General features: G+C 38.2%; 1 protein-coding gene across 3 annotated transcripts in view; it reads right to left on the bottom strand.

Annotated features, from left to right (window-relative positions):
• Window positions 1-27,572, bottom strand: part of OTUD7A (OTU deubiquitinase 7A) — a 110,481-nt gene that overhangs the window by 52,100 nt on the left and 30,809 nt on the right. The window contains exons 2-5 of one of the 3 annotated variants that reach the window (XM_017737523.1): window positions 20,197-20,272; window positions 15,119-15,236; window positions 14,455-14,560; window positions 186-318 (exon numbers count right to left, since the gene is read on the bottom strand). The gene's annotated coding sequence lies outside the window, so the exon portion shown is untranslated. Of the gene's footprint in view, window positions 1-185; window positions 319-14,454; window positions 14,561-15,118; window positions 15,237-20,196; window positions 20,279-27,572 lie in introns of those variants that run through there. The other 2 variants (XM_017737531.1, XM_017737528.1) reach the window with 2 other exon arrangements.

Here is a 27,572-nt window from a genome sequence, read left to right as displayed (position 1 = left end):
CTCAGCCCGGGCCCTGCCCCGCAGCCGCCTCCTGCCTCCTCTGCTGCCACTCAAGAGCGAACAGCTGCTGCAGCAAAGCCACGCTGCTCAGATTAGCGCTCCTGGGAAGGCTGCTGGGTCCTGAGCTGTAAATAGATGCACAGCTGATTAAAGCTACCTTTAAGCAAGTGATTATTTTGACTTACAATAGACTTTAAATAAGAGTTCCTTGAGGCAGGTGTTGGATGGGTGTTATGCTGCTGGTTTTTGGTGAGGAAAAGAATCCATTTTTGCCACAGTAGAAGGTATGAATAAGCAAAATTTTGTCCCCTGAGAAATCTGTAAGAAAAAAGAAAAAGAAGTAGTATATCAATCATTACACTTCTGCTATTTGAATAATAATAACTGCCAAAATCGACTTTGCCTTTGACCTGAGAAGCCTAATGGGTACTACTCTTAATGCAGATAAAGTACCACATACAGTAATTTGCATTAGGAATATTACTTGGGCACAACCCAGACAATTAATAAAAAAAGAATTATGAATGTACAAAAATATCCTTATGGCTCTCCTACATGAAAATGGCAACTTGCACTTGGAATTTCCTCTAACAGTTCTTTGTCCTAAGTTTCATCAAATACAGCTTTGAAAGTTTTCTTCTCATAAGCTTCCAAAATCTAAGGCAATGAACTAATATAGAGATATCCAGGAGAAGACTCAATCAGGATAGCCATTCTTTTTGATGAAAAAAAAAAGAGATGAGCACATGAAGAAAGAAGGAACACCATTTCATGGGGTTTATTTATTTTTAAAAGAGACAGCAGTTCTGTTTACATATAATCTACTCCTATATCTTAAGAATAAGTCCTGCTGCTTGAAAATACATAATCCAATTACTATAAGCTTCACCTTATTCTAAAAGGCACTTACAATCAGTTTTACTGTTTCTGGTATTTTAATCCATTCACAAAACTCATACCATTGTAACTGGGCCTAACCCCACCAAAATCAGGATTTAACAGATATCTGCCCAAATCTTTTTATCATGGAAAACATTCCTTCTGCTAATGCTTTTAAAACAGGCAAAACTATAACAAGGTCCACATTTTTACAAATTTGTGAGAATTAGAATACGAAAGCAGAACATAACGTTATTTCTCGTTATTTCCTAGAATACATACACAAGTAACCAAATCTCAGTAGATAATGGTTTTTATGCAAAACCTCCCAGTTGTCTGTGTGACAACTCAACTGTAACATGAGTTAAGTACCTAAATTAACAATTGTTAATGTACCCAACTCTAACTCAGGTGTATGTGAAATAATATATAGGACTTAATAAGATTCTTACCTTTTTTTTCTTCACTGTGACATATTTCCATGCAAGAACCATAAATCTGACCAAAGTATTATCTTCAATTCTTTGTTGGAACTCACTTATGAATGTAGCACACCACAGATACCCTCACACTGAAGCAAATTATTTCAAAGTTCATAACGACATAAAAAACATCATTTCATACACTGCAAAGGAAATGCAGTCAAACCACATTCACCTGTGACCCTCTCTTCATCACCCTCAGGGAACCTAAAAAAACAGCTGTAAAACCCTCAACTCACAGAAGCAACCTTTAATAACTCTTAACACTTTCAAGGATGCTTGGACTGCAGGGTATAGAAATAACCATCGAGTGTGAATATGCCTCCACATTTCCAGTTATACAATATTAACAAACTAAAATATCTACTCTATGAAACTCCCATTAGCTACAGGGAAATAACTAAAAACTCTGATATCCAGCCCTCAAAGCCAAATGATGATGCTTCTGCTAAGGAGATGTAACTTTTATCACTGCCCTGGAAATAAACAAGCAAAGTATATTCCTTTTTTCTCAACTACATGTTAACAAACAACAACTGAAACATTTTTATAGTTTTGTTCAACACATCTGCTGCACAGAATAATAAACACTTCCCAACACTCAGCCGACTTCTTCTGTTGAAAGAGGACTCAGCCAATGTGCTTTCAGTAGATATTTTATTATATCACAATATACCATTTAAAATAAAATAAAAATTAGCTTGCAGTTGTAAATAAGTTATCTAAATGATTACCATGGATACTGTGATGGTCAGGGCACAAGGACATGCACATAGCTCAGCCCTTTTCAGCCTTTCTCACACATACACTGGAGCTTCACCAGTTTAAGATCAACCCTAAATACTGCTTACTCTGCTGTATTCCCCAGTATAGTGGGCCAAGAAACTAAGAATGATCCCTACATGACCCCAACTTGGTCTACAACAAAATACACAGAGATATAAAAGCTCAGAATAAAACTATCATGAGATATGAAAAGGTTCAGGATGGAATTTCAGTTGCAATTCTTTCATCATTCTGGGCACAAATTTTGAATTTATCTTTTTACCTTTGCATAGTCCCTGCAACAGCTTCTATGTGAAGTTAGAAAAGAAATTGAAACACAGACTGAAGATGCTACATATGTATTGCAAATCAAAGAGCTCAATCTCCAACAGGTCTTTAGAAGGTAAGAGTCTGAGACAAAAATCAGCTGAGGACAGAGAGCAGAGATGTTCTTTGTTAAGAATGAATATCCACAATAACTCATTTTCCTCTACTTTTATTTGACATTTCAAAATAGTCACTAACAAGGAGATGAAGAAGCTTCCTCCACTCAGTTTTTAGAAATACCTCAATTCTCTTCCAAGACTCTCATGCACTGCTTGTTCTGAACTCAAAAGGGGTTCCATTTTACACTTCTGCTTCTGACACAGGACTGAAATACTTCCTACAATTTTCTCAGCAGCTTAGGATCAGCTGCACACTGCTGAAAACCTCTGCCAATATTCTGTTGAATGTGGATCAGCATCTCCCCAAGAGTGAGCACACCTCAATTGTGTGCTTGCTTCCATTATTTTTATTACATACATGCACACTGAAGTAGCTGTAAGTCCAGACATAAATCATCACCTTCTGTTACATCAGCTTTGTGCTTAGATTCTGTCAAGACTTGGCTTCTTCAGTGCAAGTCCTACATTCACTACAAGGCCTTGCTCACTGCTCATTGGTTCTTTGCAATTATTTACTGTAGCCCAAGGAACATATGAGGGAGAAGATATCTCTAATAATAGGGAAGCAGTAATATTCAAGAAATAATAATAAGATCCCCTGAAGGAAGGGGTTTTCACGCCCAGAGTAAGGCAGCACCTCAATGATCTAAATTTTCGAAGACAAGTTCTTGAGCACAGTCTGAAGTGCTGGCACAAACTCAGTTTCTTTTTCTTCTGAACCTTCATCACTTGAAATTTCTTTATGATCACTACATGAGAAACACCTATTGCTTTATCTGTGTCCTAAGTCTCTAGAATCTGTCACAAGTTACTGATGAAGGAAAGGATTTCTCCTCTAGCTAGAAAAAAGTCTTACTGTGGCCAGTGTTCTTGCATGTGAACACATTTCTCCTCTTCCTGGCTTATGCCAATTTGACTCAGAAAATGTGTGCAGTGGATTGAGCTGACAGGGATATGAAGATAGAAGCTTAAAGGACATCAAAAGTGTTAGCAGTATGAGCTCTGTATAAATAGTCTTACTGATACAAGTCTCCAAGCATCCTTTATCTTCTTGTACACAGAGATTAGGGAAAAGCTCAAATGCTTAATTGTATGTCAAGTGCACAGTCAGCGATTAAGGGTTCAGTACAGTCTTTAAAAATGGAGTCTGCAGCACATCCATGCCTTGATGGAGACAATTCAGCTGCTATTTTAAACACAAGGCTTGACTGTCTGTTACTCTGCACGTTACATTGCTCCTCACATCAAGGCAAAACACATAATGGTGATTTTTCCAAGTTCCTCTTAAAAATACTGATCCCCTCAATTGGTTCATCCCACAGCTTCAGTGACAGACTGATGAGAAAGTTCTCTCTCTTACAAGTACCCTAAAAATAGCAGCAGGATTGAACTTCTGAAATTCAGATTATGTACAAAAAGCAAGTCCTTGTAAGTCCTTAGGTACACATAAGATAGAAAGAACAGGAAGCTGCAAGTGTGCCAGGCATACGTGTAACATGCTGGAATTAAGCAGAAGCCAGAGTATCAGCTCAGTGTGTGCTGAGCTAAATGAGCTCCATCAGGGAAGAACACACACACACACACTGCAGCAAAACAGAACTGGGTAATTTCCCCCCAACCCTGTGACTCCCACCCTTATTTCTGTGAAACATGATGTTCCTCAGTTATCGCATTTAGTTTAGAAAATGAAACCAAGAAGAATAGAAGATTTAATTCCTTTTTGTCCTAAAACCCCCATGATTTAATAATATATATAATAAATTAATAAATTAGTTTTAGTAATACTTAATTAAAATATCATTTAATATCATCTTCAAGATTTTAAAACAGCTAGAGATACAAATGAGAAAATAAAGATTTGAGAAATTAATGATTCATTTCACAACATTTTGAAGATCCATAATATAAGTATAGCAACTGTGTGTTTCACTTAAATTACGTAGGTAATTGAAAGTCCTGCAGTAGGAAAGTCATGTAGTGAAGTAAATGTGAAGTTATCTAGTATTAAGAATGGCTAATCATCAATTTTTTTTTTTTAAAAGCCCTAAACAGTGAGAAAAATCCCTCATTCATTTAGTCAAATCAATTTGGTAATACACACTAAGTTTCTTCTCACTATAAATAAGCTGTAACTACCTCTACCATTGTGATTTTTCCTGTAATTCAGGCAATGTGAAAAATAATAATTAATAGGAAATACTCAGGCTCAACAAGGAGAACTGAAAGATGATGAATCAAGGAAAGTGTTATAAGGAAACACACGGCAGAATTGTATACACAAAAAAAGCAACAGCAACTAACAGATATTCCAAGTTTGATGTTAAAATAGCCTAATTTCTGACCAAGTTCAACAGGATTAACGGATATTCCGCATCTCTAAGAAGTAGACCATTAGTTCTAATTGCCACTGTCATCATCATCTATTATTGCATTCTATGGAAAAGCAGGACATGGAATTAAATAGCACTGTACAAACTAGGAAATTCATAATGCCAGGAAAAAACACATGGAAAATGCTATTGATTGCAAAATAGAGCCTGGGGGTGGGGGAATAAAACCCGTCACCACACTGAATATTAATGTATACAGGCAACAGCTAAAAAAAAAATAACAACAGTGCCTGCATTTTTTTAACTTATGTACCAAATTCACATATGAAAAGAGCACCTGTAAACTAAATGAAGAACAATCTCTTCTGAAACAAACAGCTCATCACAAACTCCCAGACAGGAAAAAGAGAGGAAAATACAAAAGAATTTGCAGTCTCCTTGAGCCTTAGCTGACAAATGTGATAACAACATCACTCTGAGGAATTAGGACAGGTTTGTAAAGCTTACTGCAAGCTTCAGCATATAAATATCTTTCTATTTAATCTGCCGCATCGAAAAATACATATTTTTAAACATCTTAAATTGGATCCTGAAAGGATTTCAGAAATACCTGTATTTTTCTCTGCTTTTTGTCATAAAAGCCCTGGAAAGTTGACAGATACATAAAAAAAAAAAATCCTTTAAGCTATCCGGAAATCTATTTTCTTTCATACATTTAATTTCTTTTTCTTTATTATAAAAGCATTGATCAACTCCTCTGCTTTGCTGCTGATCAGAAGCCAGATGCATAGCAGAGCTGATTGGGAGTTGCTGCTGATTATTTTTAGAAACAAATGTTTCAGCACTTTGGACAATACCCACTGCCAATTTATTAGGAATTATTCAAAAACTCATGGCAGAAAATGGCTCTGCCTGACTAGCAGGGCTGCTTATTAGCCAGAAATGCAAGGAGGGGAGAGAGAATTCTGTTACTGCTGGTTCAGAATAAAAAGTTGTGGATGTGGAGCAGGAACAATTTCAATGAAGATCTTTAAGTTCATTTAGGTTTCATATAAAACACAAATGGCTGGGTGGGAGGCCGGGAAAGAGAGAAAATTATGATTTGATGCAGAGTTGGTCCCCCAACAACAGGTCAGTAGTGTTTCATAAGACAGATGCTCAACAGACAGACAAGAATATAAACCACATGAATTTAAAAAAACCCCAAGAAACCCCACTAAAAACAAACAAACAAAAACCCCAAACAAAACAAAAAACACAACCAAGGAAAAAACCAACCAACAAAAAAGAGTTTGCTTGAAACCATGTGCTTCCATCACCTGCAAAAAACCCAACTATATGAGCTTTTCAAATTGGTGGCTTAAGGAATGACCAACCACAGTGCAAGAAGCAGAACTCTCGTTTCTATTTAGCTTTGCAGAAACCTATTTGAAAAAATGATGGGGTTTTTTTTTTTGGTTGTCAGTCAGCCGGACAGACAGGGAATATGTGCTGTTGTGGCTTAACCCCAGCCAGCAGCCCAGCCCCAGACAGCCCCTCAGTCACTCCCCCTCCAGCAGGACCAGGATGAGAATTGGAAGGGTAAAAGCTGGAAAACTGCTGGGTTGAGATGAAGATAGTTTAACAGGAAAAGCCAAGCAAAACAAGGAATCAATTCAGTGCTTCCCATAGTTGGGCAGGTGTTCAGCCATCCCCAGGAGGGCAGGCCCCCATCACACAGAACGGTGACTGGGGAACACAAATTCCATCACTTCAGAAGTCCTCCCCTTCTTCCTTCTTCCCCAACTTTATATATACATCAGGGCATGATGTCATATGGTCTGGAACATCCCTGTGGTCAGTTGGGGTCACCTGTCCTGGCTGCATCTCCTCACAACCTCCCAGGCACCCCCAGATCCCTCCCCAGCCTAGAAGTAGGAAAAGCAGGAAAGGCCTTGGCCCTGTGAGCCCTGCTCAGCAATGACAAAAACATCTCTAAATCATCAACCCCATGCTCAGCATGAATCCAAAGCACAGCCCCATACCAGACACTGTGAAGAAAATTAACTCTACCCCAGCCAAAACCAGCAGATGTGCAATATTCACTCATTTGAGTCAGCTTTTCTCTCATGCACAAATGTTTGGGAAAAACCTCTTGCTTTTCTGTTTGCTGAACCAGTCAATTAACCAGCAGTGTTCTTTATTTCATGACAGGCAGAATGAGCTCATTTCTTGGAGCTGCAGTCAGTACACACTGAAAAGCAAACTATCTGTGGGGGGAGTTCATGATACATGAAAATGTAAAAAGGTACAAGCTGAACTTTACCCAGTTGATAATAATTTTTTTTTTTTTAGCACTAGCTTCAAAGTAAAAGTGGTATGTCAAGAAAAGAAGGTCACTACCATCAGTCAAATAGTTAAACTTGGATCAGAACTAAGCTCATGCCACTCGTATTTGCGTTTTAATTAACATAGAAATGGATCTGCTCATGTGTAATGTAATATATGCAACTCAGAAACTACTGTTTTCTTATGCATAACATTAATGATGATGACCTCCAAAGATTAGAGACTTTAACTAAAAGGAAGAAAAAAAAAATACCACTTAATAAATAGATTTCCTCTAAAAGGGATTTAGTTGCAAAGAACTTCTTGGGCAACTTCAGTCCTGAATCTGATCTGCAAATTTTGACACAGCTTATGTGACTGAATATCTACTCCACATATACAAATCCACGTGTGCTTGATTAAATTAGACAGTCTCCTGAAGTAAAGCCACAGCCAAAAGGCCCAAAGTTGTATAAACAATCACCAGCAGGAGGTTGAAAATCTGGCTCTGTACCTTCTCTGTAATTCAAATGATAGAATTTAAGCTCTCAAACAGAAAGGCATTCAGAGAATTTATATTGTAATTGCCATTGCTACTTAGAGATAAGCAGTAAACGTTCCCATAATACTTTACCTATGGAAAGTCAGACACTTCATAGAATGTCACTCCAGCCAGTGTCACCACTGAAAACTCACCTTGGAAATCTTCCTGTCCTATCAGGTCTTCTACAAACCACTACAAGAATTTACTAAGGGACAGATTTGCTCACATTGTTCTCAGTTCTTTCCTTTAAGTAATCCATCTGTTAAACACCGAGGAGATACAAACACACACATCTACGGAAGCAAAGGCTTCAGCAAGGGCCTTTCTTTTCCATGTGGAGACAAAAAGGTAAGGACTGAAACTGTAGTGTATTGGGTTTCTTACTGGAGGAACCTGGCGGAGACAAATACCTGAACTGCTGGAATTATATCACTTTGTCTTGCTAACTTGGAAAAGCAATAATGAAGTAATGTTTGTAATGCTAAGATTGTAGACAGGTTGATAGACTCGGCATGCTTTGGCTGAGCAGGAAAAACACAGAGCTCTAAAGACTGCTAATGTGCTAAGGAAGAGCTGGGAGGAACTGCAGTCTTTTTCCTTCTCCTGCATCTATATTTTAAACAGCCTGAAAAAACACTGAAATCTTTTTCAGCTCCCCTGCTCATTGTAGGCAGAGGTGTAAAGATGAAATTTGGAGTTTAGCTTTTATAGTACTTTGTTCACCCTTCTAGGCCGTGGAAACTTTTGCCTGGGCATTACTAAGCTGGCTATGATGTCAAACAGCACAATGTATACTATGTACTCTGAAGAGGAATAAAGAGAAACACTTAAGCCTTATACATCCTTTGCAATGTGCCACAGCACTTCAGTGAAGATAAAATATCCAGTATTCTTGCAGAAGGCCTTAAAAATAGAAAAACAGCCTTGTGATTGTGAAAGCTAGGAATAAAGGTAATTACAATAGTACATCAGAAGCTGAACTAACAAGCATAAGCATGATAAGCCACATACAGGCCTGTGATCTTCCAAATTTATAAATAGCTCCAACATTTTTCAGAAATAGAAGGCAGATCTCAATGCTGAAGGTGCCAATCTCTTCAGTTTTGTCTGGACCTATCTATCTACTTCTGGTTAATAACAACACACAAAGACCAGCATGGTTCAAGGCACACTTAATATCTACGAATTCACATAAACCAGTTCCACATGGAGAAAACTTATTTGGGAAATCCTATCAGCTTTGCAGGAAATTGTTCTGCAAGCAGCAGAGAGAAGGAAGCACCATTTTCTTTGGATTTCTGTCCTTTAATACCCTAAACTTCAGCAGCCACCAGAACATCCCAGAGTTAGCCCAGACACATGTATGCACTATACTGTCCAGACAACTTCTGTCAAACTGTGTAGAAGAGAAGTACCGTGCCAGGTTCAGGGACTTTTTTCTCTACCGGCCAAACTTTCACTAAAGAGACAATTGGCTTCCTCTTGGGAGGTACCTCCTCTCAGCAATGCTTTGTCACAAGAATCAAAATTGTGTCTAACAAATTGTCTCATCACAGTATTGAGCAATCCAGCAGATGCTTTCAGAATCAATGAAAAAATATTGAAATGATTTCTTGTATGCAGTAAAATCTCTTTTAACCAACAATTGCTGAAAAGAGTGTCTCTCTTAATTTCTGCATAAAGGGAAAGATCATTCCCTCACAAAATAAAATACCTCACCATAAAAATTTATCCAATTACTCACATTAACTTTTCAACCAAGACATTTTAATAAGACATCCTTTTAATCCCTGCTTGTTTAATAAGAGAAATGAGACATTCACTAGTTTATTATACCACCAGTGCACAATTCATTTTTGTAACACAGCAACAATAAATAACACAAATCAAACAGCCAAATCTCATAGCCTCCAGTGAAACAATACTTGGAACACAATTGCATGCCGTACACATTTTGCAAAGGATGTAGACTCAGTTCCCAATTTAGCAAAATGTGACCAGGAAATAAGTGTCTGGAACTTCACCACAGTGTTTGTTTGACCCTTTTCAGTCTTGAAATTTGCTATTTGGCAAATGTCATTTCAGCTTATAAGAGTGTTAAGTTTCCCCTAGTCCTCTGTAAAGAATTAACTGCTCCATGAAGAGATGCTTTTAGAATCCTACTGGTCTAATTTGCGCTGTAACTTACTTTAGTTACTCAAAACTTTATTCTCTCTCGGTAAAGTTTCCAAAGATTTTAAACATCCATGTGAAAAAAAATGATGTCAGTTTTTCATGCTTTAAATATACAGAGGTAGCTCAAATGTGAGAGGAGATGATTTACTTGGAAACAAGTTATTCCCTATCTTCTTTATGAACACATCAACTGGCTCTTTCTTCTTTTAGTAATAGAAACAGTGCCAGCTTCTCCATCTATATGCTCTCTGGCCTCATATACATTAATAACACCAAGAGATCAGGTATGGATAGCTTTTGTCTAATTTACTGAAATTCTTTTAGGCTTTGCAAGAGAGGTCGTTCAAAACCAGATGAATTTACTCATAAATATGACTCTGAATGAACTAAGGCTGGGCCATAATTTAGTTCTGCAATGCTAAAACTCTGTTACAGAACCCATGCAGCATCTAGAGCAGATGGACATATTTATTTTGAACTGTTCTGATTTTAAAGGTTTAACACATTAGAAATTAAAGATATTCTAACTACCTTATCTAAAGTACCTTATCTAAAATAGTAATACCTCAAGAGAGACAAAGATCGTACTTTCATCATGGAGCCACTGTCTCTATTTTTGTCTGCAGACACCATACTAATATACACATCATATTATTAACAGCAAAACCAATGGAAAAGAAATTCTCATGGGCTTCATGCTAAATAACTATAAAAGGAATGTATAAATACTATAAAAGTATACTGCATCGAATACTTAAACTGTATCCTTCTACTGCTCTATATTGGTAATTTTCATGGTATAATATATTAAGGCCTTCTTAGATTAAGATATATTTCTGTAGAATGTCAGGATCTTGCTCTGAACTGAACCAGTCTTTATTTTTACATTAAATTACATCCTGATGGTTAGACTGTCCAGGGAGAACAGTTTTTTTAAAGGATACATTTAATTATTTTCATCCAGCTCTTGAACTACCTACCTCAGAAAAATAGTTTTACTGTGAAAATGAAATCTTCAGGACAAACAAAAATTTCCTGACATTCCATGAGAAATTACCTTGGACAGTACTGGCTAAGAGAAGAAATACACTGGCCTGAAAAGCTCTGTGAAGTTTGTGCTTTAAAGACATGGATTCAGTGGTAAAAAACAGGATTTAAACCATTTCTGCAAAAGAGAATGAATCTCATTTCTCACTGTGGAATATGACTTAGAAGTATTTTACTCTACTTCTAATATATAGCAAAAGTATTTTGATTTCATGGGAACTGAGTAAATTATCTGAGTTCACACTGACAAAATAACTGATGGAAACTGTAAAGGCACATAGCAGAGGTAAAGAGCACTGACTGGAATGTTTATGTTTTCTACGTCTCCATGTTTGCACTCACTGACAGTATGTACCTCTTGCTATAACAATATTGTTGCTATTATGTAATATAATTGTAACTGATAATAGACAGTTATTAAAATAACCAATCCAACTAGAAATTAAATCTCAAAATGACAGAGTATTGCCTATAATTAAAACACAGTTCTACTTCCACCCACATTAGGCAGAGCTGCCCAAGTATCCTAATGCAGCAGTTAGTCTTTATTAATTGTATCTTAAAGTGGATTCCTAGGGCAAATTCAGTATTGAAATTCAGACTATAATCAAATGGTACATCATCTTAAATCAGCTAAAATGAACAGTAACTGCCAAATGATGAATTCAAGAGTAAGCTGCCTGTAGTGGCAGGTAATATGTCCCAGTTACTTGCAAAACCAAATGCCACTGCTCTATAATAAGCCAACTTCTGTAAAAATACTACCACAGCAACAACCAAGATGGCACTTAAATAAAATGGAATAACATTTGTGTCTTATCACTCTGACTACAAGTTATAGTAACTGCATCAGAAAATTAAAAGTGATAACCACCTCCTCACTACAGGAAAGTTCTGGGACATGGCCTACATGTCCTACATGGCCTACAAGGCGGCAGTTTGCTAGCAACTTGTAGGCAGGAGTTTGTTGTGTTTTGGGTGATGCTGTCACCAGCCCTGCTGGAAACAGCAGATGCCTGATGCAGATGCGTAAAACAAACTAGAACCTGGAAATACCTTTGCAAAGCAGGAGCACAGGGGAGGCATTGGGAGAAAGGGTGAGAGATACTTGGGCTTATTTACAAGCCAGAACACCATCTTGCTCAAGTAGACACTGAGCTTAGTAGGACCTGAATGGCTCCCGCAGTTCAAGACAGCAACAAAACAGCACCCGTAACTTGAAGATTTAGCCATCTAAACCAGGGCATCAGGGGACACCCAGAGAAATAAGTTCTGTAAAAATGGTAAAAGGAATATCCAAGAAGGATGTATTTTTAAAAAAATAATTAATAGCTTAAAAGAGACTTTTACCATTAAAAAAAAAAAAAAAAAACATAACTAGATGCAGGGTGGAATAATAGATAATTGAATTTCCTCCTTTTTCTTCACGTCCGCAGGCTCCTTGGTCTAGTCTAATTTTCTACTCTTCTGGACCTTAAAAACTGAAATCTAACAAAAGTATACAGTAGAATTAGACAATTCAGATGCACAAACAATATACATTGGATAAATTTGGTTTAGATTAGATACATAAGAGTTAATAGTATATACAGTGCCAACCAGTATCACCTGAAATCAAGGCTGGAGAAGTTAAACCGCATGAGCCATGCAATGTTATGACTTCCAAGAACCAAGTTTAGAGATTTTTATTTTTCAGTTCAATTAGGCACAAAATGAGGCAAGATTAGAGTCTGACTTGTCTTATGCAGGCACGGCTTATCTCTACTTGACTACTATCCCTAGCAAGAGAATGGAATTGGCTGGAGCCACTGCCCCAAATAAAATAATCACATTTAAAAGATTAAAGAAGCCATTAACATGGATTGACTTTGTCCCAGCAGAACAGAGCAATGCAATCTATTCAGTGCTGGTGATCTGGCAAGGACAAATAAAAGTAGTCTGACACCCAAGTAGAAAGACTGGGACTCACTAATTCTGAGTGCAGTGTCCAAACCCACAAGGACTTCCGAAGTGACAATGGTTCCAAAGGAAAAATTCTATATGCAACACATGGATACAGCTTCTTCTCCGTGATCAAAATGGTTACTTATACAATTCTCAGCAAGAATCCCAAAGGTTTCACTAATACCATACTTAATCCTCAACAGCTTAAATAAAATCCAGTATGCACAGAGGAGGGTGAAGCTTGGAAAAAATTTGTGCATCAGCTATAGAGAGAACTGATGAGCTCAGCAATAGCTCAAGAGCCTTAAAACACTTTGGAACATCAAGTCCCACTTCTGAAAGGAAGAGACAAAGAATCTGTGTTCAAGCAGAAACAGACGTAGAATCTATGTTCAAGCAAAGACCTTTGGCAGTCAGAGACAATAAAAAAAAAAACAAAATAAAAAACACCCCAAAACAACACAGGAACTGGAGAAATTCATGCTTGAAAGTAGGAAAGAAAGATTTTTGAATTCTAACTTTGCTTCTCTGCTTATCCACACACAATCCAGTCTGTTTACACGTATTTGATATGAAGGTTTGCTTGTAAGTAAACATTTTTGCAGAAGATACTGCATTTTCTTTTGTTTAAATTAATCCTGAATTAATTCAACACTGTCGTACTTGTAGATGCACAAGTGCTTAGGCCGATCTGAGTGCAGTATGTGGGAGGCCTCTGCCCAGAAGCTTGACCTGACACATCCTTACAAGGTACTGAGATGATGTGAAAACTGAGATAACAGAGAAGTGGAAGGCTAGGAAAACCTGGAGAAATGAAGGCAATAAAGAAGGCATGACATGAGACAGACAGAACTATCATGATGAGGAGGAGGAGGGAGAAGGGCAATGCTTCTATAGCAAACTATGTTTCATTACTTCCTATTGCTGTTGAGAAAGTTCTTTGCAGTGAATTTCAAACCCAAGGTTAAGCCTCAAAATTAGAAACAAATCCATTAAATGAAGATACCAGGGGAGATACAATGTCCATGCTGCAGTGCTATGAACTGTCAGGAGTTCTGCTGGGACTCCTTCACAATCCCAGTGAATGATGACAGGAAACTTAAACTGTAGTAATGGAAATTAATCTCTACGAGGTATTTTAGAGAGTATTTAGCAACTCAAAATTAAAAACACAGTTCCCACGTACTTATTTTTAGTATAATGTTCCAAACAGTTGCTGTGGTTCCAAATCAAAACTACAGACCACAGTTTCTCATACTTTTCATGCGTACATGGTAGAGAGTAATTATTTTCAGCTCCATTCAATTTGCTGCTTTAATTTCCTGAAGGCTCCCCCCAAGCACTTTTGTGGACCTCATGTGGCAGGGGAGGCAAAAGCAGTAGGGAAGAACCTCTCAGTCCAGCACTGCTGCCAAGGAAGTCTTATGTGTAACATACTTGCAGGGAAGAGAGACTTCTGTGTGAACAGTTTGCTTTAAGCAATGTAGCGACACTGAGAAGTTCTACAGCAAAAGCAGGGACAAAATCTGACTCACCATGATAGGTTCTACTTGCAAAAGTCTCCTTTCTCTCCTGCATGCCCTAACTCATTTTGGTGAAGCAAATGAGGCAGGCATCCACAACAGCAAACCCACCTTCTCCCTGGAGAAAGGACGGAAAAGTCAGCAAGGAAAAGGCAATCAAGAGCAGGTGAGTATCAGCTACACAGCAGCTATTTAGCAAACATTGTTCCGTTCACTGCACTGACGAAGGGGGTCACTCTGGGGATCTTTAAGCCTCACAGTGGGTTACACCACGTTATTACAGAATGAACTGCTAAGAAATATAAAAGTGAAGAACTAAGCCCAAAACAGCTTCTGCAGTGATACATCAACTGCAGCAGCAGTTTAAAATGGCAACAATATGGATGGTTTTAGGAACTTATGTAGCATCCAAGCTTTAGGAAGCACAAATAAAGGTTCATTTAATGAGTAAAAATGCATCACCCATCAGCTCTGTGTAGCCACAGGCGATAGGCATGCTGGTAGCCTGTTAATAATTTTAGTTGGTTTCTTTGGTTGGCTACGCTTAATTGTTGTCAATAAGAAAACAAATTAAATTTTTTTGTTTTCATTGCTACATCCTTATGCTCAGCATTCCAAAACAATTACCTGGCAGATGCTGATTTGAGGGGTGGAGGGGAAATTTATAGCTACTCACAGGAATGAGGTAGGTAGGGCCCTTTTTCTGTTTCTAATATATTTGCCTATTTAGGAAGGCGGGAGGCAACTGTCTGGCTGATTTACTTCTGATTTTGAAGCTCTGCAGTATCATGTGCCTGTGAGGATGGAGAGAAAAGCAGAAAAGCAGAAAAGTTTTACTGTTTTACTCCAAAAGTGACAGTAATTTACTGTTCTGCATCCATTTGTCATACCCACGACACACTCTAACCCTGTAGCACTATTATGGAAAAAATAATTCTATGCTATGTACATCAGATGACAGCTTCTTAGGAATCCAGCCCCCTTCCTGTTTGGTTCGGATAAACAAAGGAAATACACCTCAAAATCCAGTTTAGAGGGCTGGCTTTCCACCAGTTTGACCAGTTCTGTCAGTGGCAGAACTGACTAAATTATTCCAGCAGATCCAATACATTTAGTCCCTTCCTACTCATGAAAAATTCACCTTCAGAACTACTAATGTTGTTCAAAAAAAGTAATATGATTTAAAAAAACAATAACCCCAAAACCAACAAGCATTGCAGACTGATCTAAAAGAATCCTCAATATTAAGTAAATTAACCATGAAGCATAGACCTGAGTGGTTTAATGAGCTTTGTCTCAAGTGTTTTGTATCCTGACTGGATATGTGAGCATTTTATAGTTTATCTAGTTTTAATCTCCTCTACCAGCTAAGAAAGCATAAATGACCTGCATATAGTCTTCTTTTACAGCCTGTTTAGCAATACTGTGACCAAATACCATTTTTGCTTTGATGCTAACTAAATATTGCTTCTCTGTTCGTCTATGCATCATTAATCAAAGTCTTAAAACATAATTTTGTAAAGTTTTTAGGGCTTTCATTCTTATTATTTTTAAATATTAAGAATATGAATTGTGAATTCTCGCAATTCTTTTAAGTTTTATCCCTCCTAGTTACACCTCCTCCTCTATAAAAAAAAAGCAATTGTGTATTTATGTAAGAAAATCCACATATTTGTTAAATATATTTCTTTTACAAAATAAGACAGACTAACAAACTCTTTGCTATTTTCCTTTTCCACTCTCTCAGCTACACTTTTTCCAAGTATATGCTGTTGCACAAATTTATTTCAACGTAACACAGCTTTGCTGGACATCTTTAAAGCCCTCAGACACTACCTGCTCCACAGGCTGAGCTGAGCTCTCACCTGGTGAACTCATGTCAGCCACCTAGAATATTAAGTTCAGTATTCTGTGGAACTGCACTGAAAAGGGAAACAGCCATGGTAACCTGACCAGAAAGAAATAAGTAGGCTCCATATTCATACACGGAGTATTTCCAAGTGGTGGTGGTGGTGGTCAAAAAACCAACGTATTTTAGGTTTAGAAAATGAAGATATAACTCCATGCTGTTGGCATCTTAGATGCACATTTTAACAAATTTCTACTGAATCTCACATGCAAAATTTTACTGTTGTTTTTGGCTAAAGATAACACACCTTTGATTCCCAGCATTATAGGAAGCAATCCAAAATGCTAAGTTTAGACATTTTAAAGAGATTGTCCAGATACTTTTTCCACTCTTGCCTTTATTTCAAACTTCTAGACTGAAACATTACCCGAACTTCGCCTCAGTTTCACTGTAGTGCTTCTATTGTTAGGTGCAGATTGTACAAGTACACATAATCACACTAAAATTCTTATAGCTGAGAAATGGTGCTCAAAGTCTGTGAGTTCATCTGATTCCTTTGCAACAGCAGCATTTCCTTCACACACACATTACAGTCACACCCACAAATCATTGAGAGCAAGTGGTGCATCAGTAATGCTGCTGTGCTGTCCTGGTGCCCTCTCATCCTGCTCAACTGCTGCACACTCACAACACTCAGAAACAGCACACATGGAAGGACTACTCAGAGTGTTACTGTCCATCAAAGTGCCCCTTGGTCTCTCTGAAGGTCCATTAAAAATAGCTGTTTCAATTGCAGAAGTTAAAGAATAGCCAGGAGAAGTCTCTCTCCAGATAGCAAAAATCTGAAGGGAAAGAATAAATACAGAAGGGACTGCAGAGGAAAGTCTCTCGTGGTTTCTCTGCCTCCTGTTAACACCATCGCTGGATGTTTGCATGCATCCACTGGGTAATAAAACAGAGGTTAGGAAAATGAAAGGAAGTATACTGGTGTCTTCCTAATTGGGTTTAATTCATATGATCGCACAAACAATGGGCAAGGAGACACCAAATGTGTCTTTCAATGCAGAGGCCAGAGCAAAAGCCACAGTTTGTTATAACTGTGAACTACAGATTTAAATGAAATTGTCAATTGCCAATACAAGCAATGAATTTGACCTCAGTATTCAATTCTACATTCAGCTATTTGATGATTCATCCATAATGAAAGAAAAACAAATGGCACTAGAGTCAAACTGAAACAACCACAAGAAAATTCTTCTGGAAAGAACATGAAACATTTACAGTAAGTTCCTATAAAGGTTATTAATACTTTCAAAAATTCAACCTGTGTCTTGTTTATGGCATAACCAAAATGTGACAATCTCTGATGACTCATGAAGCTTTTGGTGACAGAAGCAGGATCACCAAGATATTGGAAAGCTTTCTGTACATTCCCTTTAGCTCCTAGAGCACTTTGAGGCAGCCATCTGGTTATGTGTTAGCATCTGTAGTAATAGCATGAAGTCACAAAAACCACAGCAAATGTTTGACTGGTCGAAAGCTAGAGACACCTTTTTACAAGGGAAAACTCTCTTCTTTTAATTAAGACCTTAAACACTACACATTTTTTATCACAAAAAGCAAAGGCACTTCTCCAGGCCCATGCTAGAAATATACCAAATCTCAACTCTCAAGTTTATCAATTATCTATATTCATCTTCTGAAATAAAATAGCCACAATCTGAATTGAACAAAGAAAGGATGTTATCCCCAGCCTCCCCCTATCGGCTTTATAGCACTTTCCCAGCACAAGTAGTCTACACTGACTCAAAGGTGAAGCTAAAACCCACAAGGCCTGAACAGGTGGATTCCTCTTCCTTCTCTGCACCACTGGTTTGGGCCACTTGGTGACACCTGCTCTGGTGATTGTCTGAGTGGTCTGTAAACATGACTGAGAAATAAATAGAAGATCATCAAGCTTATTTTTACCTCTCCAATACTGTGAACACCTAGGCTTTATTCATCTTTTAAAAACACTATTAAATAAGTAGGGTTTTTTTTCCCCCTCACCAGTGAAAGCTCAGAATTCTCAATTAAATGAGAATGTATGTCCTTCATTCACTCATTCCTAGGTGGCAGAAGATGAATGACTTTTGACATGTATATTCCTAATTTCTGATGATTTCTAGCTAACTTATCTGCCCTAAGTTTATGAGAAAAAGCTATTTCTGAATCTTATACACATGGAACCCCCCCACCCCAACAGTAACTGAAAGCCATCAGCAAAGCAATTTACAGGCATATAGACACTTCAGTGGTGGGCTGCAGTAGGAGAGCCTATTGCTAGAGAGCTACACAAACTTTAGCAATTCCGTGGAGTGCACTGCTACAAACAGAGCTACCCCTTCTGAAAGAATACAAAAGCAAGCAACTGAAGTTACTCTCTTACACTCTGCATCAACCACCCAGTTTGCTGACTTCACAGGGAAACACAGCCACAGCTTCACCCTTCAAGACATTTTTACAACACTTCATCAATTTCATAGGGACAGCTTCACTTTTAGAAATAATAAATGCAATTTCACTTTTAAAAGAATCATATTTTATTAACTGCAAAGCATACCTCTGGATACAAAACCTGACAAGCTCCCAATCCAAAACTAGAGCACACAGTACATATAGATTCCTAAAGACTCACAGCATGAAGTGTAATCTCCTACTGATTTTAGCTTCATCTCATGAGACCTATTTTCCTTTAAAACCTATTTCACCTAATAAAGCCTGATAATGATAAAAAAAGACTAACTTAGAGGTTAGTGAGAGCTTCCGGTAAAAACTGGGAACATGCTACTGCTTTATATAATCACAGAACCATTGTTTCTCCTCTATCAGCTTCTTGGCACTGAGGACTAAGGGAGAAGGGGGGGACAATGGCCTGGCTCCCCACCATGGTACAGCTGAGCCATGGGAAGGGCAGGAGGCTGTCCTCAGAGAGCCACGCAGGTGGCCCATCTGGGATTCTTCTGGCAGCTTCTCAGGGATGAGACGTGGACAGGAGAAAGAATGGAGAGCATCAAAGGCACCAAAACTTGCATGAGTCTGTGCTTTCCTCAGTGATTGCTTCTACACCATGAAATGCCAGCAGAGCCAGCCTGACCTCTGTACAAGAGAAAGCAATTAAGGAAAAAGAAAAATGACTACGGGAAATTCTCCCTATGATTTAATGAGGGGTGTGTGTGAGAGAACCACAGGCAATAACTCTTCTATCACTCAAAATAGGTACCTATAGCTCAGATGTCAATGAAAGTTTTCCAAAAAACAATTACTCAAAATCTCTTTTTAGAGGAAAACCAAAAAGAATTAAACCATCTTTCTTGTTTTTCAGAGATGCTCTAAGTGGAAAACATGATGATTATATGATGAGCTGTCACTCGGCTACAACCCACTCAGTTCTATTACTGCTTGCTCCAGCTACTTTAACATTCAGTCATCTCAGTTACCTTTTATACTCATGGGATGTAGGAATTATCAAATGCCCCTTACGACACCAGGCAATCCTTGCCCTCAGAGTCCAAGCTGATTTGATCTCTTTGTGCTTTACTGGAATTTAGGACTGCATTGTGAAAGAGAGTAGGAACCCTGCCTCCACATCATTTGAATTCCTGCACCACACACATTTTTCTCTGCCCTTCCGTTTACTATCTAGAAGACTGAGGTTACAGAGTACAGTGCACCATTTGCATATCAAAAGCAGTAGCACTTTACATAAAAATGAAAAGCAGGCACTTTTCTGGTTTTAGTGAGTAAGAGCTCAAGATTTCCTTCCTCTGAATCTGTAACTTCAAATTCAGGTGTAACTCAGTTCATCAAGACTGGTTCAGATAAATATTTTAAAAATTAAGAAGCTTCCCCACTACCAGTGTTACCTGATACTTATTTGCCAGAGACATTTTCTTTCCAGACCCTCTTCTTCTGGAGCAGTTAAAGACTTCACTGCCTTACCTGAAAGAACAAAAGAAAAACATGCAAACAAGTTCAAAGATCATAAAGAAACAATTCTTATTTATCTCAGTTTATATATAACTTGTTTGAATGTTGGATGGTACTACCTCACTCACCGGGGGGTTTCAATATCTTCTTCCAGCTGGCCACCCTGGGCTCAGGTGTGTCAGATTTTGTTAGCAAAAGAAGCAGAATGACTCTCTGCTCTACCTTACACCAACAAAAGAACATATACTCAAAATACTATTCCAGGTTACTGTAACCTCATGCAGAGATAGCAACCTTGCCCTAAGTTTCTACATGGAGGACCTTTTCTGAAGCAAAATGTCCAATCCTGGTGTTAACATACACACAGGTTTTTAGTGCAGGACAGTGAGCACACCATGAACCCTGACTTGTGACCTTCAGCAAGCTCCAAGACACCCAGCCTTGATACTCTTTACCGGACCAGTTTTTCCTCAACAGGAGGCAGAATTGATTCAAGCACAAACCATACTATCTGCTGAAGTTAACATGCCCCTAATTGTATCAACCTTTATACCCTTGATCAGATCAACTGTTATCAATCCAAAACCACCACACATCTCCGAGAAAGCAGGTGGGCAAACGAATACAATGCTACAAAGACATTCACAATTCTGTTTCTGAAAAAGACCATTCCTGCACCTTAACAGGGGTGTGCAGCCTAGTGCCTGGCATGCCACAGACAAGTGAGACTAATGATACAAGCCATGGTATCCTCATGAGGGACAGTAACTGGCCATCTCTGTGTTGCTTCCCTGCCTTTTTTACTGATGGTCATGTACATCAGGTAGGTGAGTGCAAAAAGGCTCCAAAACGGGTAAGAGAAAGATGCAATCATATCCCCTCTCCCCTTTAACATGACTGTGAGATGTGACATCAATTTTAATGACTTCATTGCCTAGAAACGTACCTGGCCACCCACACAGTAGACAGAGCGATGAGGTGGGAACGGAGAATGAATGACTCAGAGAAATCCCAGCTGTTTACCACAGTGTCTCACTACTCTCAACACCAACAGCAGTGGGTGGTGTTCGAGCTGTCCGTGACCCTGCCAAATCCCTCTTCCACTGCTTTCCACCATTAGAATGTTGATGTGTTTCCAAGTCCTACCATGAATGCATTACCAATTTCCTGAGGAAGATTTATCTGCTTCAGATGGTTTAAAAGAAAAATAGGCAATTCTCATGCTCAGGAGAATCATGCTACAGTATGAGTACACTGGACTACGTGTTCCTTTGACCTGTTTATCATGCACTACCCACCTAAACCCCTTGTTAAATCCTCAGAGATATCTGATCTAGTTCCCTACATGTCTTCAGTTAGAGTCAGACCATTTAAAGAAACTGCACTGGATCAGAAACAAGACCAGTATTTAAAATCAGTCTCAGGAAACTTCCCTCCATTTTCCATCTATTTTTTACTTAAAGCACACAGTGCAATGGCAAACCCATTAAACACAGAAGTGTTTATGAGTACATTGCTGTTTGCATAGGAATCTTAATATTAATCCCCTTTCCTTTTAAAAAATGTTAAATTCTCAGACACATTTCTGTACTAATGCTCTGTGCCTCACATGAAGCCAGTCCTGTCAGGACCATGTTTGAAGAAAGAAGGATCAGAATAGTGGATGCATAAAGACACTATTGCCATCACTCCTTTAAGCCTTACAGGATTACCACCCACCTGAAATGCCATGTCCTTTTATTGCCCTTTGAGCGATAAAAGGGAGACCTCCTAGAAGTGCAAGTTTGCCTTGGGTGTTGAAGTCATGCATCTTATGGTGTATAGTTCTCTCTTAAATTGTTGCCAAAGCAGAAACTTAATTTGCTAATTATTCGGAGAAAACTACACCCATCTTTCTACAAGGACTCGCTTTTGTGGGTTCTAGATCTGTGCTGATTCCTCCAAGATCCTGAAAAGACGACATCCTGCACACTGGGTGTTCAGGGACCTGGGTTTCCCAGTCTGACTGCACCTGTCTGGTTGGAGACAAGTGTGAGAAAAGCAGCCACGTTTCAATACATTAGTCCTGCTCTCTGGCAGTCTACACTAAACACTAATGAAAGAAAAGGATTTTCCTATAAAATTGCATAAACTGGTAGGAGATAAAAGGCACACAGAACATAAATAAGTACAGACACCTGGCAAAGACCAGTGTGATCTAAGGTAGGTTGGAAAACTGCTGGCAAGTTCACAAGAATAATCACAGTCAAATCAAGGCTGACTGGATACGCATGTGTTAGGAGCGAGCAATTCTCACAGCTCTATTTCTCATGAAGCAAGGAGAAGAAACTTAAAATTCTCAATTCCAACAACATATACAAACCTCTTAAAAAGAAATCCTAATTCAGCTGTCAAAACTGTCTTTTATGTCCAGCACCATCTTCAGTGCAATCCTGCCTTTCTGCCTGCCTGATGTATTCAGAGGCTGTTGCTGGAGTCACTTCCTCTTGTCCGTCCTATTTAACTAATGCAATTCAAGAGAATAAAATAAACTATTTCTGCAATAGCAGGAAGGCACATAGTGAACTGTGGAATACCAAATCTACCAATTCACTTTATTCAGTGGATACAAATTTTACCCATAATACTTCTCTGTAACTGACTGACACTAAAACAGAACAAATAATTCAGTAATCACACCTGCACCCAGAACAGGCTGTCTTGTTCAGTACTGAGGTCATCCAGAGAGGGGAATTTGCAGTGCAGCTGCTGTACTTTACATAAACACAGAGCTTCCATGGAAATTTGAATGCTTGCTTCTCACCCCTCCTCCCTTTTCTTTTTTAATATAATTTTCCTATACTCTTTGGAAAACTGTAAATTTTGTGGGCAGCTATGGGTTTTTTTCCTAATTTGAGAATGAAATACATCAAAAAATTATTTTCTCTTGTAAACAACAGAACTGTCTGATGATTTTAGTATGATATTAACAGAAAGTCCACAATGCAGCTGCTGTACTTTACATAAACACAGAGCTTCCATGGAAATTTGAATGCTTGCTTCTCACCCCTCCTCCCTTTTCTTTTTTAATATAATTTTCCTATACTCTTTGGAAAACTGTAAATTTTGTGGGCAGCTATGGGTTTTTTCCTAATTTGAGAATGAAATACATCAAAAAATTATTTTCTCTTGTAAACAACAGAACTGTCTGATGATTTTAGTATGATATTAACAGAAAGTCCACAACTATTTTTACAGCATAAGGAACAAAATTTTAAACTGCCTAACTCTACTTTTTCAAAAGCAGGCAAGAGAGAGTTTTAAAGGAGAAATGCCCAACATTTTAGATTAAGTGTTCCAAGCTGAGTTTTATGCTTACATGGTTATACAGTTTCATTGGCAAAATGACCCAGGATGCACTCACTTCTTTACAATGCCAAGTTCCTCTCCAAAAATGACCCTCCTCCTCCACATTTTTTATTATGCTAAATAGAATAGTTATTGTTATTTCTCATGTGCTAAATCAATATTATTTTCACAACACCCTTAATGGTTCACTTTTATTAAGGGCATTCCCCAGTACACATCATCTCAGTCCTTGTGAAAGCCCCATTCTAAGTATTTCTCAAACCATGCTGGTAAAGTATGAAATTCAGATGTGATATGTACAGGATGACCAATCTTACACTGCTAGTTACCATCTACCAGAGACAGTAAAAAGTTCTGCAACACAACTACATGTTTACTAAATCCCCAGAAAACTTCATTACAATATCTATATGTTCGTATATCATTAACCTACAGCAAAACACATTCAAGTTCTCATTTGGCAAAAAGCCCTGTAAGGGTGCAGAGCCTTATTTACGCACGTTCCTGAAACAAACTGCAAAAGGTAAATAGCAGATGTTTCGGTATTGGCCAGTCTAGGTGTTCAAACTGAGCCCCAGTCCCCCACTGCAGCAAGCTGGGAACCCTGCTTCAATAAGCATTCTTAGTAGGACCCATTCAAATTCTCATATATATCGGCAGAATAAGCAGGAAGTTCAATAACAAAAAAAGGAAGTATATTTGCACATTTCAATGCATTAAAATAATGCACGACTTCCATTCTTCTCTATTTAAGTTCCTGTGTATGTGTAAAAGAAGATGAAGAAGCAAAATTTTCCATTTCAACTACGGATTGTGGTAGAAACAGCATCAGAAGATGAAAATGTCTCTGCCAGTCCAGCTGAACATCATCTAGTCAACTGTTATAAAAGGTACTTACTGAAATGAGTGGCACAATCACCATTCCTTCAATAACAAAGAATCCTCTCTGAAGCTAAAAAAATTACAACATGGTTGTTTTGCACTTTTACTAAGAGTTCTTGCATTACATCAGCTTTTGCATCAAAGCTGGTAGTGCAAAGAGGAAAGCAAAGCCCATTTTATGAACTGATGTAATCAAGCCTAGCATCTCTCTGGGGTTTTTTTGTTCCTATGGTCACAATGACATCAGCCTACTCTGCCTATTCAGTAGTGGAGAGCAATGACAGTTCTTCACCTCTGCTCACACATTTCTCTATTCTTTTCCTCTTGCTTGTACATCCTGTCACATTAAGAGCCACTTGCATTTCAATGGGACACAAAACAACACTTGCCTCAAATCCCTCTCCTCACTCCTTTCCTCAATGTTTCCAGCTGTCAAAAGACAACATCAAAACTTGGCTTGAGAAAGTGGAAAGAGGGGAAAGAGAAATCTCAGGCACATCTAAGCACAACTAAACACTGTAAAGTGGGCCATGAATTTACAGTGTGGATCCCACACTCTTCAAGTAACAGCCATGTGTTAAGTGCAGCAGACACTGCCACAAACAGAGCTGACCTGCAAAGGTTCTGAAGCTGTTTGTCTGCCCCAAGGCACAGTAGATGTTTAATTGGCACCCACACTGCAGTTCCAGGAACAGCTTGGTGCTCCCAGCATCCTCCTTTACATGGGGCCAGATGTGCTTCAAAAGGCTCCTACAAACCCATGCAAGTAACTCCGTTTTTCCGAATCAGTTTCTACGCCTGTAAAATGAGAGTAATCATACTAATCTTAAAAAGAACAGCAACTGAAGAGAAGTTGATTCACTTGCCATTGACATAATCCAGCCCTGGAATTCCCCATCTAATTAATTCTCTCATCTGAGACACAACATCTAGGCCAGAATACATTAAAGGAAATATATTTACACATGGAAAGTACTGTAAGGCTTAGTGACAAATGTGGTTTGTTACTGAAGCTTACCCGAAACACACAATACATTTTGTAAATTTTCCTACTAAGAATTTTCTTGGATCTGCTCTTCTGTGTATAGCACACAAACGTGTATCTGCACAGTAGTTGGTACTAAAACTCATCTAAAAAGATGAAAAAATATCCACCATCAAACCAACCAACCTATTAACCAAACCATCCCCCAATCTCCACTTCTTCTTCCATGTTTTAAACTATGAGGAGAAACTAATAAAGAGAAAACTTTTTTTTTTACCTTTTCCACTGAATTAGATCTTTTGCAAGATTTAAAGAAGACAACACTATGGAGCACCGAATGCAACCTGCAATAAATGTAACCTTGCCATAGACCGAAAAAATTAAATGTCATGGTGGATAGCTATGTACATAAGATTATCACAGATTTCTTCTGTTATCCTCTTCATATATTCTTCAGCTGAAGTCAGAGAAATAATTTCCATATTTTCCATTACAAAATGTAGACAATAAGAAAAATATGATTCTCTGTAGCTGAACTGCCCACTTCAATCCCAAGAACTGATTTTTATTTGCCAACTGTCCTACCCATTAATAAAAAGGAGCACAATCCCTCTCCATCTGCTGTATTTTTTGAGCATCTTACCAAGTAACATGCAAAGAAATGAGCAAATATTTTAACAACTAGAAGTCAAATGCATTAGAATAAAGGCATTACAAATATAAAAAGTACAAGTGATTTTTTATGGACAGAAAGAAAATGCACATATTAAAATGTATGTAGATATTACATGTTTGTAGAATCTATACGCAAGATATAGGTAGATTGTATCTAACCTGCATCTATGTTATCTATATGTCTGTGTATTGTGGATATATTTATATAGCTATAAACATACATACTTTTATCTCTAGATAATATAAATCTCTTAACTAACATCAACTACCATCAATTTTTTTCCCCATTTGGGAGAAGCTGTCAATTTAAAACAGAGAACTTGATATACATTTATCCCTAACCCTATGGTAACCCACGCAGTTAGAGCCTAAAGGATTTATTTAATATTCTTCTTACTAGCAGCTGACAGATATCTGACAACACAAAAATGTAACATTTCATTTAATTTCTCCACAGGCTGATTTCAGTGAGCCCCAGATGTTTTAGCAGAAGAAAGAGAAAGACATTCCACATTTTTACAGTGGGGGATGGGAAATTTGTTTATAACAAATGGTCCTTGCTTTAATAATTTGTATCAAAAATTAAGAGGCGTTAATTTTAAAAAAAAAAATCCTAAGTGGTACTCCATTCTTGGTTCATTAGCTTGCTTGTCTCTTTTTTCTTTTTTTTAATTATTGTGTGTGTTAAGGCACCAGGTGTGGCAGAAACCAGTAAGAAATTTTCTAGGGGACATTCCATATTATCCCCTAAACTTATCCTCTAGCAGAAGGAAGGCAAATTACAACAGAAGACAAGTAGCTCTTTCTAGTTTCATATTGCATGCATGAAGCATTATACAATAAAATGCAATGAGAAAAAATTACAATGATCCCTAAAATGATTGTAAGGTGATTATGTTCCATTTCACCTCACAAGCCTTCCAGAAGGATTTATTTCATGCCTTTATTTAACCTGTAATATCTTGAGAAACTCTTCAGAGGGTTTTTCCCAGACAGGACATAGCACACTGCGACAGAGGTGGAAATGACAAGAGGCAGAGTCTGTAACAACCACAGCTTTCCCCACTCCTCACAGAGGGTCAGATGCACCTGTCACATGTCCTGTTGGCAGTGTGAGAGAGGTAACACTGCCAGGTGTCTTGAACTCGATCCCACGTGGGTTTGTTCCTTTGCCAGTTGCGTCCAAAGCGCTTGTAATTACTATCAGGGGAACCAGCCATTTACAGAAGCACTTTTGAAGCACCTGAGACTGCACCCATGAAGTCTGTCAAATAACTAAAGACAACATTTCAAAATACACTCATTTGCTATAGTTTTAGACAAAGTAAAGAGCTCTGAACCCCTGCACAAAGGTCAAAGTAGAGAACAAAATCCTCGGTAGAACTACAGATCAAAGTGATTCAAACACAATGAGAAGATGCA

This window comes from Corvus brachyrhynchos, unplaced genomic scaffold (genome assembly GCF_000691975.1).
Source record: "Corvus brachyrhynchos isolate BGI_N302 unplaced genomic scaffold, ASM69197v1 scaffold200, whole genome shotgun sequence".
Classification (NCBI taxonomy): Eukaryota; Metazoa; Chordata; class Aves; order Passeriformes; family Corvidae; genus Corvus; species Corvus brachyrhynchos.
Note: the sequence above shows the minus strand (reverse complement) of the source record. Positions and strands in the feature narration are given on the sequence as shown.